At 48.6% G+C, this 18631-nt stretch overlaps 1 protein-coding gene across 4 annotated transcripts in view; it reads left to right on the forward strand.

The window, feature by feature from the left end:
* Positions 1-1406: 1406 nt before the first annotated feature.
* Positions 1407-18631, forward strand: part of SLC7A1 (solute carrier family 7 member 1) — an 86156-nt gene continuing 68931 nt past the window's right edge. For 2 of the 4 annotated variants that reach the window (XM_032403265.1, XM_032403262.1), the window contains exon 1: positions 8065-9821. The gene's annotated coding sequence lies outside the window, so the exon portion shown is untranslated. Of the gene's footprint in view, positions 1667-8063; positions 9822-18631 lie in introns of those variants that run through there. The other 2 variants (XM_032403266.1, XM_032403264.1) reach the window with 2 other exon arrangements.

Raw genomic sequence — 18631 nt, forward strand, 5'->3', positions numbered from 1 at the left:
GATCACACAGCAAATGAAATGGTAGAATTCAGATTCTAATCCAGATCTGGTGCAAAAGCAAAGAGGAGGTCCTTGAATCACAGCAGGCTTCCTTCTGTGGGAAGGGGGACATCCTTTTGATGGCTTTGTCAGCAAATGAAGGGGGCTGTGTGGGATTCAGGAAAAGCTCCAGCACAGGAGACCTTCATAATGCAACTCCAGGGCATCATTTCATCACTGCACAATTGAAACTGAAATTTGTTTTAAAACAGCACATACCTAGCTGCTTATTATGACACCAAACTGTTCATTTTGACAGTGTTCAAAGTGCTTTACCAATATTAGCTCATTTCTGTGTTCCTTAAAACCTTTCTAAAGCTAACACCATGCAGTTATGTATTTTATAAACTGCTAGTGTAGTTCCAAGACGGTTTCATATCCAGTGGCTGACAGTGAGCCCCCATTACTGACCAAGGACCTTGCGTGTATGTGTTTGTGTGTTGGGGGGCGGCGGTTGGAAGGTGTGGAGAGGATTCAGAGGCCACGAACGCTCCGCTATTATTTCTCTGTGCTTTTGTTTTGTTTTGTTGTTTGTTTGTTTTTAACAAAGTTAGAAGGAGGCTGGCAGGATTAATCTATGACCCGCTCACGTCTCCCGTGGCACAGATTACTGGATCTCTATAGGTTGTGGTTCTTGTGTGGGTTTTTGCAGCAAAGAGAGACAATAAAGAGGGAGCTTGTGAGGTGAGCACTGTGGGATTCGGTTCTAAAGTTTTTGCCATCTAGGGGAAAGTAACTCTGGAAGTAAGCCGCTTTGACTAGCCAGCCGGTCAGGTGTGCTTGTGACACAGGCCGATTCAGGCTTCAGGGCCCTTCCTGACAAGGGAGGGGCAAGAATAAGTTATTTATTAAAAACAAAGGAATAGCAATAATAATCCAATGACAAAGAAATGGAGATTTACTTAAAAAAAAAAAAAAAACCAAACCAAACAAACAACCCTTGAAGTGCCTCCCAGATGTTTTATCTCTGGAAAAGGAACACTGGTGGCGAGTTCGGTTTCAGCTCGCTGGGGCCCGCCGCTCTGGGTAGCGCTGCCCAGCCTGCGGCACTAGCCCTGGCCCGCACGGTCCCGGCTGTCAGAGGACCGGAGGATGCAGTCGCGCCGCCGGCTCCTATTGGCGGAAAAATGGCAACAAGCGGGCGGGGCGGCAGCGAAGGCGCCAGGAGCAGCCGCCCGCCCGCCCGCCGGGGGAACCCCAGGTCTGGGCGCTGGGCGCGAAGACGCCCCGCCCCGCCCCGCCCCGGCCACCTCCTCGGGCCCTGCAGCCGCCGCCGCGCCGCGCTCCCATTGGTGCCCGGCGGTGACGCGCGCGAGCGGGCCGGGGCTGCCAGGGCCGCGGGGCGGGCGCGAGGGGCGGGGGCGGGGGCCGGGCGCGCGGCTGATGAAACCCGGCGCCCGGGTCCGCCCGCCCTCTACGCTCCATTCAGTCGGCGCGGGCAGGTGTGAGCCGCAGGTCAACTGCTGGGCGGGGCGCGAGGCCAGCCGGCATCCGCTAACCGCAGCTCCCGCTCCAGCTCCCCGCGCGCCGCGCCCCCGTCCGAGCGGCCGTCCTTCCAGTCGCGCGTGCCTGAGCCCCTCGGCGGACTAGCCCGCATCCTGCCACCGGCCGCCCGCCCGCCGCCTCGGTGAGTGCCCGGCCCCCGCCGGCGCCGGGGCAGCTGCCCGGGTCCGGGTCACCTTGGAGGGGCCCCCGGAGGCGCGTGGGGCCGCGGGAGGGCGGCGCGGGGAGCGGCGAGGGTCCGGCGCCGGGGGCGCTGGCATCCTCCGGGGTGGGCGAGGGCAGGGCGGGCGCGGGGCTGTGCGCGCGGGGCCGGTGCCCATGCGGCTGTCTCCTCCACCGGAGTCCATTTTGGTTCCCTGAAGACGCGGCGTGGTGCATGATGCAACACCGAGTGAGTAAGCGTGGACGACCTGGCGCCGCCGTGATGCCGGCCGCGCGCGCGCCCGCCAGCGACCCCGCGCCGGGACCCTTGGGGTGGTCGGGGTGGGCAGGGGGCGGGAGCGGCAGCGGGCACGCGGGCCGGGCCGGGAGGCATCCGGAGGCCTGCCCTTACATGGCGCGGAGCAGAGCACCCCGCCCCGCCACGAGGTCCGCGATGTGTCATCGCCGTGGTGGGAGCCCGCCCTGCCGCCGCGGGGGTGGTCCCGCGGCAGGTGGCCGGCCTGGGGACAGCGGCGCACCCCCGCAACCTGCTAGCGGCGCCCATGTCTCTTCCCTAGAGCTCCTGTCGCGCCCCGGCGCGCCTACACCTCTTGTCTGAGTTTCTAGGGTGATTTTGGGGAAGTTCCCCCCTACGTGGGCTTCCTTGTGACCCGATTTGACCCGGGAAGGCTGAGTTCTTCAAGCCTTCCAGATGGTTTGGAGCGAGAGGAAGTTCTTCCGGCTTAATAAAGACCATCTTTTCCCAGTGTGTCCTCTCTGCGAAGTAGAAAACTTCGCAGACCGGGTCGGTCAGGCAGGCATTCTAAACCTGTGTGTACACGGAGCAGCCGTTGTGCTGAGTACTACTACATACAGAGTACTGTTTTAGCTCCTTCCCCTTTTCAGTGGGTGTGGGAACCAGATACGTGGTGTTTGACTTGTAAGATTAGGGTAGTAGAAACGTGCCTTCAGGAAGAAAACTGCACCTCCCAGTACACGCGGTGGGGCTCTCCTAGAAAGAAACCTAGAGTTGTGTTCTATTCCAGATTTAGTTACAGGAGGAGAGGGTTGGGATTTTAGTCCCTGGTATATTTCCCTAAAAATGTGCTCTTTAAAATTTGACCAGCAGAACTATGTATGTTGGCGTGTGGCTGAATTTTCTAATTGTCTTTCATTTGAACTGTAATTTATTTGGGAGTTAATAGTAACATTTCTTGCCCTTTATGTTTGATTCAGATAATAGGAAACCATGATACATTTACTCCCCTGATATTTTTAGTTGGTCTCGGTGGAAATTATCGTTATTTTTATATGAACACACCCTTCTGTCATTAAAACAAAAGGTCTTATTTAAGTCACACAATCAAAAAAGAAGTTAGGGGGCAAAGTCAACAATGGATTAAAATAGTTTTCAAAGGTTTAGCATATTACCATCATGTTAATCATTATAGATAAATTTAAAGAGTCTCAAAGGAGTTCTGACTAAACAGGACAAAAAATAGAGGTCAGAAATGTATGCAGTTGTTTGAATCTGGATTTGAGCCACATGAGTGCTCTTATGCATATAATTATTTGCTTTAGAGGAAAAGGCTTGGAAGACAAGATTGCCAACCTCGGGGAGCTTGAATTCTAAGACACATGTTAATTACATTTGGTATAAGTACATGTTTATTGATTGTTCTAGTCTGGAGTTTTTTTTCTACTAAGACCAGTAAAAATATGTAATTATGTTGGAGAGCCCAGCATTATGTCTAATTGGATTAATCCCTTTTCATTATTAACTATGTATTTGGAGGTATTGGTTTATTAATCCTAGGGAGGAATTTGAAATAGGAATAAGTAATGGAGAGAAACATTTTCCTGTAACCCAGATGCATCTTGTAGCTGTTTATCGTTGCACCTGGTTCTTGGTCCTCATTCCAAGCAGGACCTGTGGATGGGACCCTAGTGTTTTTCTATATGATGGGTCTCTTCAGGCCTGGGGCCTGTCTCTACCACTGCCCTGTTCCAGTCGATGGCAGATCCCATGAACCATGAGGACTTTGCTTTTGCTTTGGATGAGGTGGGGAACCATCAGAGGATTACTTTAAATGCTGCATGGAGAAGAGTTGGAGGCAGGGGAAGTGGGCAGGCATGGAAGCAGGGAGACCAGTTCAGACTTGTAACTTAAGTCTGGAATGAAATCCAACTCCAGGTTATTCGTGCACAAGAGAGTGTGGCCATATGTCATTTCCATGAGAGGTGATGGCAGCTTGGGCTGGGTGGAAATGGTAGAGATGTGAGGTGGTTGAATTCTCCACCTGTAGGCAACTACTTGTTCCATCTGTAGATTTTAAAGGGAGACTCAACAGGCTTGGCCAGGGGATTCCACGTGAGGTGTGAAAGAGGTCCAATATGATTCCAAGGAGTAGAGCTGCCATTTTGTATTAACGAGATGGGAAGGTGGAGGAATGAGCATGTTGGGAAGGACTCTTTTAAAAGTCACAGGTGACTTTTTTGTAGACATTTCCATCCTCCAGGGTCAGGGCTGAACTAGATCTGTCCTCTCAGGGGCCCTTCTCAAGTACATGATTGCATTGTAGCCACCTGCCCCAGGGTGGTGGCTTCCTAGCTCTCTTGCTTCCTCACACCTAACTTGGGGATCTCTTGGTGCTTGCAGACTCCCTGTGCTCCCCTGCCACCTTCCAGTAGGCACCTTGGCTGTGGGTTTGTCCCGTGGCCAGGGTGGGGACCCTCTGCCACCTGGGGTGTACCTCCTTTTTCATTCTTGGGCCTTCAGGCACCTGCCTTCCAGGGGTTTCTTGTGCCTTAGGTTACTGGCATTGGATCCCAGGCGAAGGTTCTATCCACCACAAGGATTTAGGTCTCTTCCAGCCACAGAATAGAGGAGTACCATCTCTCATGGCAGATTAACAGCCTTGTAGTAAGCTTGAGGGGCATCTCTCTCCTCTTTCTCCATAATCCACTTCCCCCAACTCAAAGCAGCTTTGAAAAGAAGCACCCCTGCACTTGTTCAAACTGCGTCCAAATTTGTCATGGGAGATTTAGTGCATTTACCACCTGTGAGTCAGAAGAATGGGCAAAAATTGATAAAACAGTTCGGTGGACTGCTAATTATGTTCATTCCACTCTGAAGGCATTCCTTCAGATCTGTGGCATTGGCTGAGCTGTGAGTAAGGCTGGTGACCTTAGCCCTCGGATTCATTCCTTCCAGGAGCACCAGCTGTAGGAAAGACATTTCTGGACATTGGAATAGATTCTGGCATAGGGTTGACCCATCCTGCCACACCCAATGTCTTTCCTTTGGCTTTTTCCCTCTGTTGATTGTCAGTAACGGTTCGGACTGCCAGATGGTACATTTGGTGAACCAAACAGCATAAATGAGTTAGAGCTGTGTGTGGTTAGGGGCCTTTCCAGCTTCAGTGCAGCCTGAGGTGAAGGAGGCTGCTTTGGGGAGCTGAGGACAAATAGTACGAGTGCTGGGAACAGTGCTGCTGTAGGCTTCTGGCGTCCTGGCTTGGCTGCTCTGTGGGCAGCCACCAGAGAGGCGTTCACACTTTCTCAACCCCGTAGACTTGCTCCATCCATAGACTGGGGAAGCCTTCTCTCTCAGCCTCACAGTAACAAAGCTCACAAACTGTGAATTCCATAGTATTCTTTGGATAAGTAAAGGTACCGAATCAATACATTTAGATTTCTTTCATGAAGTAAGTTCTTTCTGTTACCAGTCTACTAGTCTGATTATGACAACCAGAAATCAACCTCAGGGAAGCCTTTAAAAGCTGCTGCCAGGTGGACTTATCTGAAGGTGGAAGAAAGAATGTCCCACAGCTTACCTGGGCTGTGCATATTTCTCTATCATCTCTCCCTTTCTCCCGAGTGGATCGTCAGCTTGTTCTTCCCTTTTCTGGAGGCACAGAGGGCATGGACAGTTTTGTTTCCTTAACATCCTGTATTTCTGCTCTAGTGCTTTCTCCACAATGTTTGTTCAGATAACGTTCTTGACTGTGAGAACAAGCACATCCTTTCCCATTTGTTTAGGAGTGGGTCCTACCCTCCGTATGCTCTAGGCAGAGCGAGTTCTGTATTGTAGCGAGCAACTCGCAGTGCTGGCTCTGGGCTGCAAGGGAGTGGCCTCTGCCCTGCGTGGTCAGCCTGAGTTCTGCATGGATCATGCACTGTGCTTTCACAGGAGATGCCGTGGGCCCCTCATGCAGAAAGGGCTGGGTCCCCGAGTGGGGTCTACTGACAGGATAAGTGCCTTCCCTAATGTATTTATCACATTTAAATTCTTTTCCATATTGTTTACCTAATAATCGGCTTCTCCTGCCTACCTTGTAGGATTGAGAGGATTTAAATGAGGTAATCTATGGTACGTACTTGACACAGCTTCTGGCACATATCGAGTGCTTAAAATAAATGTTAACTATTACACTGGAAGGAAAACTCAGTTCTTTGGTTTAGGTGTAGAGAAAAATACTTCTTATAACAAGTTTGTTTTGCTATCCCATTTTGCCAAAGGGTTCAAATAGAGTCCCTTTCCCTTGGAATTGTGTCTAGATTGCGGGGGGTAGGTGTAGTGCCAAGGTGTTGGGGGGACATTGAGCCTCTGAGGCATATGCTGACCCAGGTCCAGGATCTGTGGATGTGACCCTAGCTCCTGTACCATTGTCCCCTTTAGACCTGGAGGGCTGTCTTTCGCACTGATCTTTTACAGTTAAGGTCATGGAGGGCATTCTGCGGCCTTTTTGCCACAACGAGGAAGGGAGACATAGGGGGGAGGAACCACAGTCTCTGGGGCTGTGCTGGGTCTGACTGCCTCGGTGACCTTGAAGCCGTAAACTCTTTGGGGACCAGGGACCTCCCTGGGTGTGTCAGGTTCCTTTAGATCTCAGATCTGTACTTTGGGTTTAGCCACTCCTCTGGAAAGCTGTGCTCACGGCCCCATTCTTAGTGCTTGCCAGTGTGTGTCTGTGTGTGCGTGTATAAGACTGAGAAAGAGTGTGTGTGCGTGTGTGTGTTTGGGGCGGTTTATCCACCCTCATCATACTCATCCTGACATATTTTGTCCAAATTACCCTGAGGGCTTTGGGTTTAGAAACCAAAGCCAAACACTTAGGGCCCCCTCTGTTTTTCACCTTATTTCATCCCTTCCTGGAGGTGACAACAGAGGGTCTCGTAGTGCCTTGGGGCAGGGGTGGTGGGCATCTCACCTGGGGCAGCAGTGGGAAGGCAAGGGAGCAAACCCACTGTTAGCCACTCTTCCTGTTACTTCATCACAGTGTTGTCACTGTCGTCTATCTTAAAGTCACTTGGAAGTCTATCTTCCTATGTCTATCAAGTGCCGTGAACCAGAGTCTATTACATCAGATAGGAAGGAAAGGAGAGGCCTGCGGCTGGGTAAGATCAAGACTCAACAGCACTTACTGAGTACTCACCGTGTGCTTGGCACTTTATGTTTTCATGTAATCCTCACAGCTGCCCAGTGAGGTTGGCACTACTATTTTGAGTGATGGGAAGCAGAAGCCCTAGAAGTGACGCAAGTTGCCTGTAGGCACGCACTTGGGCAGTAAGTGGCAGAGCGAGGATTTGAGCCCTAGGGGCCTGGCTCTGAGTCCTGAGCGTCAGTGTGCCTTAGGTCTGTGGGTGGCAGCCTGTGCCAGGCGCCAGCCTCCCCTGGGACTTTCTGGCACCCCCCATGCAGCGGGCAGTGCCAGGCCTGAGATTTCAGCCTGCACCCCTGCAGCCGCTCAGCCCCACGCCCCCCTTGTTTCTGAATGAGCCCTGGAGCCGCGCCGCTGGACAGCACCCTGCTTTTCCTGCACTCCTGCCGGCCTGGAACGCAGCGCTTTCTTCCCTCCGTGCCCTCAGCCGAGCCCTGTGCTCCTGGCGCAGCTGGAGCTCCGGTGCCCCCGGACAGCTGTGCGGGGCGGCGGCCACACCGGGAGCTGGCGTGCGTGTGGTGGACATCGGCGGGGCCGTAGGCTTCCTGGGTCGCAGGCTTCCTGGGTCGCGGTTCGGCATCCTGGTCACCAGAGCGGAACTGGATGTGGGACTTGCTGCCCATGCCACGGGGGGAGCCCTGTTTCACTCCTGCATGTCTAGCCATCTGGGCTGCGTCTGGGAGAGCCCTCTGCAGGGCTTCTTGTGGGAACCAGGAACTTCACATGGGGCCAGTCAGCCTCCTTCTGGGGACCCAGGTCTTGACTGCTGATTTCCCTAGTGTGCTGAGGCGGGCTGTTCAGCCTGGGTAGCAGCCAGGGCTGTGAAGCCAGCAGGTGGAGCAGGGACCCCTCCTGCCTCTCTTCTCCTCTTCTCCCGCACTGTTCCTGCCTTGTTTGCATAACATTTCAAACTTAAAGTTGCAGGAGCAGCACAAGGAGCTCCTCTCTCCCCTTTTCTCAGATTCCCCCAGTGTTTGTGTTTTGCTCCTTCTACCCTTCTTTCTATGTAGGTATCTATGGCTTCACCAATCTGTCTGCACACACCTATTTGCATTTTTTCCTGAATGCTTTGAGAGTAAGCTGAAGACATCATGCCCTTTTTTGTACCCCTACAGACTTCAGTGTGTATTTCCTAAGAATAAGGATGTTCTCTTGCAGAACCACAGTATGATACCCGAATCAGGAAATTGAACATTGATTCACATTGTTATCCAGTCCACAGTCCATATTCGACTTTCAGTTGTCCAGATAATGCCCTTTATAGCCATATGTATATACATATATATATATATGTGTGTATACATATAAAGTTTTTGTGTGTGCGGGAGGGGATATTTCAAAGGAACTATGGTCTAAATTTCTATCTCATAAGCCTCTTTAAGAAAAAATGTTTCTGAAAGTTAGAATGCTCATTGTGAAAAATTTGGAAACTACAGAAAAATAAGAGAACGGGAAAATAAAAATCATTTGTAATTCCAGCAGAGGCTTAGCACCCGGCTGGGTAAAGGGCTTGCAGAAAGGTGGGTGTGGAAGGCTTTCACTCAGGGTGACCTGGTCACCCAGACCTACATCCCAGACACGCAGGGCAGGAGCCCATGCTGTCCTTGGGCTATGGGGAGGAGTAGGTTCCCTGTCTGGAGTAGAGAGAGGGGAGCGTTTTTCCTGCCCCTGCCCACCTCTTGAGCGGTTGCCCACCTGAGCAGGTGAACTTAACCACCTCGGGGTTGGGGAGGGTGGAGATCATTAGTAAATACCTAGAACTTGTTCAAGACTTGAAATGTTGCAGGTCCTCTCTTGTCCGATATATACCCCTGACTTCCTAGACTTAGCAGAGGAGGGAGGATGGGCATGGGCCTCAATCCAGAGAAATGGCGCTGGCCTCTTGGCAAATATCTTGTGGTTATTTAACATGCTTGTTAGGCTTACCTATTGTTGAACCTCTTGGACCCCTGCTAGCAGGCCAGTGGAGAAATGGGAGGTGAAATTCTAAATTGTGAATTTTGCTCTTTGTCAGTGACTGTGCTACCCAAAAGTTCCTAGGGGAAGGTTTTAAAACTTTTCTAGAAGTGTGGATCTTGCTCCTGCATTTCATTTATCCAGACTGCCCTCTTTGTCATCACCAGCGATAACTGAAAGGAGCTCACGTTTTCCTGGCCTGGAAAGGGTCTTCGCTGAGTGAATCTGGGATCTGGAATGGTTTTGTTCCAAGAAGCTGCTATCGCCTTTTCCATGGCTCCCCATCCTTTATACCTCAGTTTCCCTGAGCTGTAAACCTACATTATGTGTGAAAAAGGGCTCCTGAAGGGCGTGATCAAAAGCCTCGAGTATTTTTCCATGTGTTTATTTTTTCTTCTCCTGCACCAGACCCTCTCCTTGAAGGAGCTGGCCTTGAGAGTGACACGGTGGGCAGCCGCCCAGACTGTGGACACCCTGCTGAGGCCACGGAACTCCTAACCTGGATGGGCCAGGACCGGAGGGCTGCTCTTCAAAGAAACCCTTTGAAGTGCAAACATTTCCTTTCCTGAAAAGAAGGGAAATTGAAATGAAAACCTATTGTTCTGTGCAGACAATGTTCTCCTGGATCAAAGAGGGAGTGAGGCTTATAAAGGGAGATTCACAAATGAGACCTTAATGTGGTACGTGGTGACAAAGGTGTTTGTGCGTTGGTGTCCACTTCCCAGGCTCTGTGACTTGGTAAGATTGTATTTTTCTCCCCCACCTAAGGTCCTAAATCTAGGTTTTTCATGCTATGTTGAACTATGTCTCTTGTTTGTGTTTTTGTCTTGTGGTAAGCATTTAGAAACATCTTTTGGTAAATTATGATACCGTCCAGGATGGAATATTACGTAGCCAATGAAAATGGCATTTTCTTTTTTTTTTTTTAAAGATTCATTTATTCATTTTAGGGGGGCAGAGGGGCAGAGGGAGAGAATACCAAGCAGACTCCCCACTGAGTCTGGAGCCCAAGGTGGGGCTCGATCCCACGACCCTGAGATCATGACCCAAGCCGATACCAAGAGTTGATGCTCAACCAATTGAGCCACCCAGGTGCCCCGAAAATGGCATTTTCAAAGAATACTTGATCTTATGGGAAAAACTTTGCTGTTAAAGTGAAAGTAAAGTCTGGATGTAGTTTTCTGTGTTCAGTATTATCTTATCTGAGATATATATATTTGCACAGAAAGGAAACACTGTTAAAATTGGACTTTGGTTTGTTCACTGATCTGTATGTAGCATCTAAAATAGTGCTCAACAAATACTTGTTGAATGAATATTTTCATAGTAAAATAATACTTTTTTATTTTTATTTTTTTTAGAGAGAGCGAGTGCAATTGGGGAGGGGTGGGAGGGGCAGAGGGAGAGGGAGAAAGAGAATCGTAAGCAGGCTCCAGGCCCAGTGTGGAGCCTGATGTGGGGCTCGATCTCACAGCCCTGAGATCATGACTTAGGCCAAAATCAAGAGTCGGACACTTAACCGACTGAGCCACCCAAGTGGCCCAATAAAACAGTAGTATTTTAAAGGAGGAATGTTCTTGGACTAAATAGTAATATTTTGGCAAGTGGAAAGAACAATAAATTATTTTAAGTTTCTATTGTACTTCTGCCCTGGCATCTCAGTTTGGGGTTTATTTTGTTTTTTGGTACAAATATGTTCCACATTTTGTACTTTGGTACAAATCATACTGTGACTGAGTGACTTTGACATTTCTAGTTCTGGAATAATCCTCTCCTGTTGAAATTAGAGTATCAGAATGTTAAATTTTTCCTGGGTTGGCTATTAGGCACTTTCACAGATGGGGTAAAATCATATTTTTTCACATACTCTGTAGCCGATGTACCATTGGAGCAGCTTGTCCTGTCCTGTTGTTGACAATTTTTGCCTGGTTTGTCCAGGATGTCTCATCTTTGAGTATTAATACTACCATGAGACACTGGCTGTACATTGTCCTGATTTCTAATTTATAAGTTCTTTGAAAACACGGCTCTCATCCTTACCTGCAGTATAGGTTACCTTTGAAAATGGCTTTAGTCTTGGTGGTTTTTTGCGGGGAGGGTGAATGTCACAGCCACCTGTACCTGTCCTAGGTGAGATCATTTCACTCCTCTCACAAGGACACAGGCACTTAGTTTTCAGAGCTGTGTTGGCAGCCTTTCTACCATGCCGTCCGCAGCGGGGTTCTAGAAGCCTGGTCTTTGGGAAGGCTTTCTACGGGCCGTTGGGGATTGGGCTGGTGGCACCACGCACTGGTTCTCCTGAGGGTGGCGGCTTTCAGTCTCCTGCGGCTGCAGTCCCCAGGAACAAATCAGTTTACACCGTGATCGAGTACACACACAGGGACATACATATCTATAGATTAAAATGAAAGTTTGCATGAAACATTACCCATTATTGTACCTGCGGTGCATTCTGATAATTTTTATTCTTTTCTATTGCATGCTTTATTTTTTTTTAAAGATTTTATTTATTTATTTGACAGAGAGACACAGCAAGAGAGGGAACACAAGCAGGGGAGTAGGAGAGGGAGAAGCAGGCTTCCCACGGAGCAGGGAGCCCGATGCGGGTCTCGATCCCAGGACCCTGGGATCATGACCTGAGCCGAAGGCAGATGCTTAACGACTGAGCCACCCAGGTGCCCCTTCTGTTGCATGTTAAAAAAAAAAAAAAGTCCTGGTGGCAACTTGCAGTTTGTAAACACTGTTAGGCTTGGGCATGCTAGCCTGCGAACCCACCTGCCACTCCACCTTGGTGGCCCAAATTTCAGGTTTGCTGGGCTGGGGCATGGGAGGAATTCTCTGTCCAGACCGGTTTGGATGAAGGCAGTCAGGGGATAGAGGTTTCTTTTCGTGGTGATTTGAGGGTTTCTAACTGAAGTGGACATTCTTGTTGGTGATGATTCCCAAGAAGGTGAAGAGGGACACAGGGCAAGACCTGTGTGAGTTCCTGGTGTGGTTTCCTGCTGATGCAAACAGGGTGGACTCTGTCTTTCATTCCCTCATGTGCTGGTGATTTTGAAGGTGGCCTGGTTAGGCTATGTGTGGTTTTTCAGAGATGGCCCAAACGTTTGTTAATTTTAGCACTTTGAAAAGTCTTTTTTTGAGTTTATTTATTGTGAGTTGAGGCAGAACCTATCTGAAAAATGAGCCTTTCAGAGTTAAGAATTTGTGGGAAGAAGAGGGAGAAAAGATACTATAATAGAAATATTAATTTTGGACTCTCAAATCTGATGGATTAAAATTGAACAGTATTGAAAATAAAATATTAGTAATAGCAACCATATCATTAAATAGTTTTCCTTGAAAAGTTTGAATGGATTTTACATAAACTTAAATCTTGCTTGAGAATCATTTGAATTTTTTCTTGCTTAGAAAGTAAATATTTTTTAGGTAACAAGTCTGTGTATATAATTCTTTTTTTAAAAGAATTATTTATTTGAGAGAGAGCACAAGAGCAAGTTGGGGGAGGGGCAGAGATTCTCCCCCTGAGCATGGAGTCCCATGTAGGGCTCAATCCGAGGTCTCATGGGTCCTGAGCTGAAACCAAGAATTGGACGCTTAACTGACTGAGCCACCCAGGCGCCCCTGTGTATATAATTCTTAAAACAATTGTAAATCAAGGGAATTGATTCTATGGACAAGAGCATAGTAACAGAACAGAATCAGAACAAGATAAATTGCCTACTTTGTTGAAACATTGTACAAATATCTGTCCTTGTTTCTTGTAAACTTCTTTTATTTATTATGCTTCTCAATAATAATAAATTTATTGTAAGAATTCAGAGTACTTAGTTTACAGTCTTTGAAAAATTCATCTGTAAGAAACAAATATTACCACCACTACTGATACTATTAGAGAAGAATCCTCATGTACTTGATTTTATGCTCTTATATATGTTAATATTATGTGACAGAGGGGATAATCTGTAACTGTAATTGCATAACATATCCCTCATAAATCTATAACCTCAAATTTGTAGTAGCTAGTTTTGTTTCAGAAAAAAAACACTTGTTGGAAGACCTTTCTTTCTAGAGGGCAATCTTGGGTGATATTAGGCAAGAACACTCATTAATTCTTTGAGTAATCTGAATTGAACTGGGAAGAATGTCTCACAGGTCTCAGAGTTGGATACAGTTGGAATTTTAGAAATTATCAGGTGTAGTTTGTGGCAGGATTCAGGCCTAATTACTGAAAGACTCTGTCAGGTCTGTGGTCTGATGAGTCAGGCAAGGGAATTGCCACCCTAGATTTCTTGGGTGATTTTGAGTGAGGGCAGAGGCTGGGGAGGAGAACATACTCTGCAGAAAGTCCCATCACATTCCTGTTACTTCTGGCTGGCTGCTAACTGTATTGCCTTGAGGATCTGCAAGGGAGTTCTTGCTGAATCACCCCAGAGAGCCTTTGAGCTGGTGGGAGGTTTGGAGCTTCTTAGGGGTGTTGGCTCCCCTGCAGGGGTCTCTTTCCAGCGAGGTATGGGACTGTGCAGATGAAGGAAATACCATTTGCCCTAGAGAGACAGTGGGAGCAAGGATAGAGGGAGGGGGGTGATCCCTCCATCCTGATGCTTTGTGGGAGCAAGCAGCACTGCCCCAAGTTCAAATGAGTAATGACTCAGAAATTGTGGTTCTCTCCCCTTGTTCTAGAATTGCTTTTTTTTTTTTTTTTTAAGATTTTATTTATTTATTTGTCAGAGAGAGAGAGAACACAAGCAGGGGGAGTGGCAGGCAGGCAGAGGGAGAAGCAGGCCCCCTGCTGAGCAAGGAGCCCGATGCGGGACTCGATCCCAGAACCTGGGATCATGACCTGAGCTGAAGTCAGACACTTAACCAACTGAGCCACCCATGTGTCCCTAGAATTGCTCTTGCCACTAGACAAGAGCTGCTTTTGAGCTAATAGGACTTTATGGCCCACTGTATTATGCGTGTGGGCATGGATATAGGCTCCTTTAAAATTCTGTGGCCTGAAGCCATAGCCCTGCTAGGTCTAGACATCACAAGAGGCCCGCACCTACAGATGCAGTTGTACACTAATAAAATAAAAATTTAAACCTAGGGACGAGACTAACCATGTCATATTTTGTAGCACACAAAGCAAGAGACTTCGACTGTATTGTGTATGTTGGATGTATTTTGCAATATGTCCCTTACTTATTACTTTTACTCTTCCATCACTGTCTAGAAATCATGGAGGTAGGCACACACATGTGGATTGGGCAGATGTAATAGGGCAGGCATTAAGGAGAAAGAAAAGGGATGCATTTCAGTAAGTATGTAAGTTAAATAACTCACATAATGTAATAGCGCCTTTCATAGCCTAAGGTCAAACTTCAGGAGGCTATAAACTACCTAGACCAGTACACACACACAGATCCTTCCCTGGGGATCTCCCTGAAATGCAGATCTGATTCAGCAGGTCTGGGGTAGGCATTTCTAACCAGCTCCTGGATTCTCTTGGATGAGCAGGCATCTGTCCAGTGCTAGAACCTGGAACTAATCAAGGAGACCTAAGCTCCCAAGGACAGTGCCTGGGCCCATTTGTCTTTGTGGCTCCAGTACCTGGAGGAGTCCCTGGTATTGAGTAGATGCTCAAAAGATACCTTTTCAAGAGCTCAAGCAGTTGTTGTCCCAGAGCCCATAGGCTTCAGGCCCCCTAGGATGGAAGGGCTGTGGGGGCCCATTGGTGTACTCATTTCTGACCAGCCTGTTATCTGTTTACAGCCGACTGCAGATAGGCAGTGGTAAGTCAGACTGCAGAGGTGGGGCTTCTAACCCTGGGGAGAAGTGATAGCCGACGCCCTAGCAGTAGGAAGGCGGCAGAACAACATAAAAGGTGATGCAAGAAGTAAATAACCACTGTGGTTTGGGATACTTGAGCAGAGAGGCCGGCAACCCTCCCCATTTCAGAAGGTCTGTGTATGTGACCATCTGCAGCTCTGTACCTCAGTTTCCCCATCTGAAAACTGGGGAAAGTTACAGTTCCCCCACACTGTAGACTGTGTTGAGGATTAAGTATATCAAGTGAGTTTAGAATATTGCCTGATATTCAATAAATGTGAGCTATAGATTTTATATCAGGGTTGGTATATTAAGGGTTAAGCTTCAGCCATCAGGGAGGTTTCTGCCAAGTGAGAAATCCAGTTCCAGAGGCTGCACATACATGTGTTATTACTTTGCTGGTAAAGGAGTAGGTGTAAATTAACATGCAAAGCGATGCCTCCAGAAGGCTGGGGAGTGGTGCAATGGGCTCAGGAGAGGTTCCTACTTGTTCTCTCTTAGTCAGGAAATTCTTAATGCAAGAGATGAATGTCAGGCGCTTTCTAATTAAGGGACAGGGGGAGACGTGCCAAGGGATGGGGCATGGCTGTGCCAGAGTGGGAATGGGAGGCGAGGTTCCATGTCCCCTGCTCAGAAGACCTTAACCCAGGATGCCACTTAGCAAAGGAGGGCATGTGTTTGGGTGGACGCTCAGGTGTTGAAGCCCCCTTGCATTTCCTTGTGTTGGTTCTGAGCAGTTGTAGATAGAGATGGATGGCTGAAGGTGAAATGGGTGCTCAGGCTTAGATCCCGTCCGCCTCCCAGAGGCGCTGGGCTTGGCCAAGGGGAGAGAATTGCCTTTGAATAGTCGGGGAAGAACTTGTTTTGATAGTCATTCGGTTAGAGGCTTTGTCCTTAGTACACGTGTTGGCATCGGGGCATTTAAAGTTTAAGAAAGAAGGCAAGCACGACTGTTTCTCAGAAAGCTTTGATATGGTCCTATTCTCCCACGTTTCACTGCAAATGCTGTGAACATCTCCAGAAGTCCTCTGAAATTCCTTGATCTGAGTGGTATTCTTGCACCTATTCACAGGGGAGAAAAAGGGGCAGGGGGAGAAGCCAAGGGAATAGAGTGTTATTAAATTCAGTGTATATGATTTTTATTTTTGCTGTGTTGCCTGGGTTCCTTAATTCATATGCTTATGAGAAGTCTTTCTGTCAAATGGCATATAGAAACATCATTTACATTTTTCTATAAAATTTGAAAGTTGTCATCACTTCTGTAAACACTTGTGAGCCAAGACTGGACCTTCTTGGGAGCTCCGGGGATGGCGGTGGTGACGATGGGGTCAGGGCCTTGGGGGGGACTGACCCGTGCCTGTGCTCCGTGCCCTTTGGTCGTTTCTGCCTTTGGCCTTCCACATTTGTTTCCTTTATGAAACCCCATGATGGCACCGTTTCTTTGGGACAGTCAGGTTTTATTTATGGCATCTCACACAGGAATGTAGAGGGTGGTTTCTAATCAGCCTTTTTACACTTTTCAGTCTTGAGAAACCTGCACAGTCTTTATTTGTCTCACCACATGTTAAGATGAGCAGCTTACATGGGTGAAACTTTGCAGTGGGGCCTGTGAATAATCACTCTGCTCGTTAGCTCTCATCAGGTTGGCAGAGATAGGTCTGTCTAGCTCAGCAGAGCAGCCAGGCAAGGAAATTAAGACATGTTTTAAGGTGTAAAAAATGCCTTGTAAAGGAGAGGGTTATGGCATCCGGCGCAAGTTCCACTCTCCCTGCACGTCTGTGTATTGTCTGAACACAACAAGGGGTAACTTGAGGAATAGGGGATGTTTTTATGAATGTGCAAGGAAGTCAGATGTGGTAGAGGGGCAGCATGGGCTCTAAACATGGCTTGATGAAAGGTGCTTAGCTCCTGGAGCCCTTAGTCCTTTGCTGCCTAGCCACAGGGTCCTCCTGGGGATTCATCACATCTTCCTCTCCAAGTACCCCCGCTTGCCGCTTCCCCATCAGTTAGACATGGCCTAGAAGTCCAGAGACCTCCATGCCACTGGCCTAGCCATGGACTAATGTGATCCTGGGCAAGACTCAGCACTGAGGGCCACATTTTCTGCTTTTGGATTCAGAGAGATTGGATTAGGATACTGTCTTTGGGGGTTCCAGCCCTTAGCAGGAAGTTGGTGACATTCCACGATTATGGAGCCACTAAAGAGCTCCATGTGGCTTGATGTCTATACTATAAAAGTAGGTGTGGAGTGGGAATAGTGGTAATCTGCTATAGTAGAAAACAGAAAGTGTGGTGTTAGGTTGGTGCAAAGATCTTGACTCAGAAGTGTCACCTTGCCTGTATTAGCTCAGATATGATGAGCGGGGCCCCTCGTGCAGCCAGGGGAGCACAGTGGCTCCTGTAAAAAAAAAAAAAAAGTACCTCGTAACCAGCATCCACCAGACTCCCACCCGTTCCCCCTCAGGAATGCTCCAAAACAGCCTGTGCTGGTCAGAGTTGTGTGTTCCCTAAGTGCACCTCTGGAAAGAGGGAGCAGTCTTGGACAAGTGTTTTGCGGTCCCATGCTGTGCTGGTGGATGTTTACCCGTAGACAAGGGCAAGAACTTCCTAGCAGGGGCAGCCGGTTGCCGGTGTCAGGAGCTTGGCCGCAGTGTCCGGTTGTGTGGGGCGTCTCCTGCGGAGGTTTTGGAATGTCGGGATAGGCCATGAGAAGCTTCAGTCCCAAACTATCTCACCAGGGAAGGAGCTTGAGAGAGGTGATTTTTCAAAGGACTAGCCAGCCATACCCGTCAAAACATACACAGACCCCATCAAAGGAAGAAGTAAGCAAGCTGGCCCATGTTAACCCACCCAGCTTGAGTTCGGCATGAGCCCTCAGCAGCAGCTGCGGCGAGAGTGGGCTTCTGCTGGAAACGGTGTTTCTGCAAAACCCTTGCCGGTGTTCTTGCTTCTGCTTCTCCCCCACCTTCTCCACAGTGGAATGAAGAAAGAGGTCTGAAAGGGAAGGGGCAGGGTCTTGTCTGCTACCAGGTCCCGCATGCAGAGAAAAGGGAATATGTGACTCTTTTTAAAGTTTGCTGCTTTGGCGGGCTGGGACAGTGAACAGTGTGGGGGGTATCGAAGGGTCACTGCTTTTCCAGTAGTGGTGAATCTTCACGGAGCACGGAGCGCCTGACTTCCAGGAAGAAATAGCAGTTAAGAGCTGATGGTCCCAGACTCACATTGCTCTCTGCTCGGGAGCAGCCTTCCCTTTGCCGCTGCTCCTCAGCCCTCGCTGTGTCCTGGGGTAGACTGGCTTAGGGACAGATGGTGGGACACCCGGCTCCTTTCATGGGCTCCCTTCTTCAGGGCGTTCTGCTCAAGGTCCTTTAGATTTGCCTTAGTGGATGCGATCCGGCTGATGACAGAGCTTTCTTAGTTAGACGTGCAGATGTGTGTGTACAAAAATAACACCGGTGTATTGAACAGCACACTCAGCTGTGCCACCGAGTTCACGCAGGGTTCAAAGGAGGACAAAGGATGGCAAATAGTCAAATTTGCAAAAAAAGACTTCACTTGTACAGCTGAAGTTCAGATGTCTTAAATATCTGCTCTCTGGACAGAAATCCGATAAGGGTTGTATTACAGAAGAGGGGAAATTTCTAGTCTGCAAATCCCAAAGAAGCCTTTGCTTTTGTTCGGGAATGGAGGAGAGTTTGTAAGAGGGTTGACTGGAAGATCTGGGACTGCCTGGT

This window comes from Phoca vitulina, unplaced genomic scaffold (genome assembly GCF_004348235.1).
Source record: "Phoca vitulina isolate PV1807 unplaced genomic scaffold, GSC_HSeal_1.0 scaffold5, whole genome shotgun sequence".
NCBI classification, from domain to species: Eukaryota; Metazoa; Chordata; class Mammalia; order Carnivora; family Phocidae; genus Phoca; species Phoca vitulina.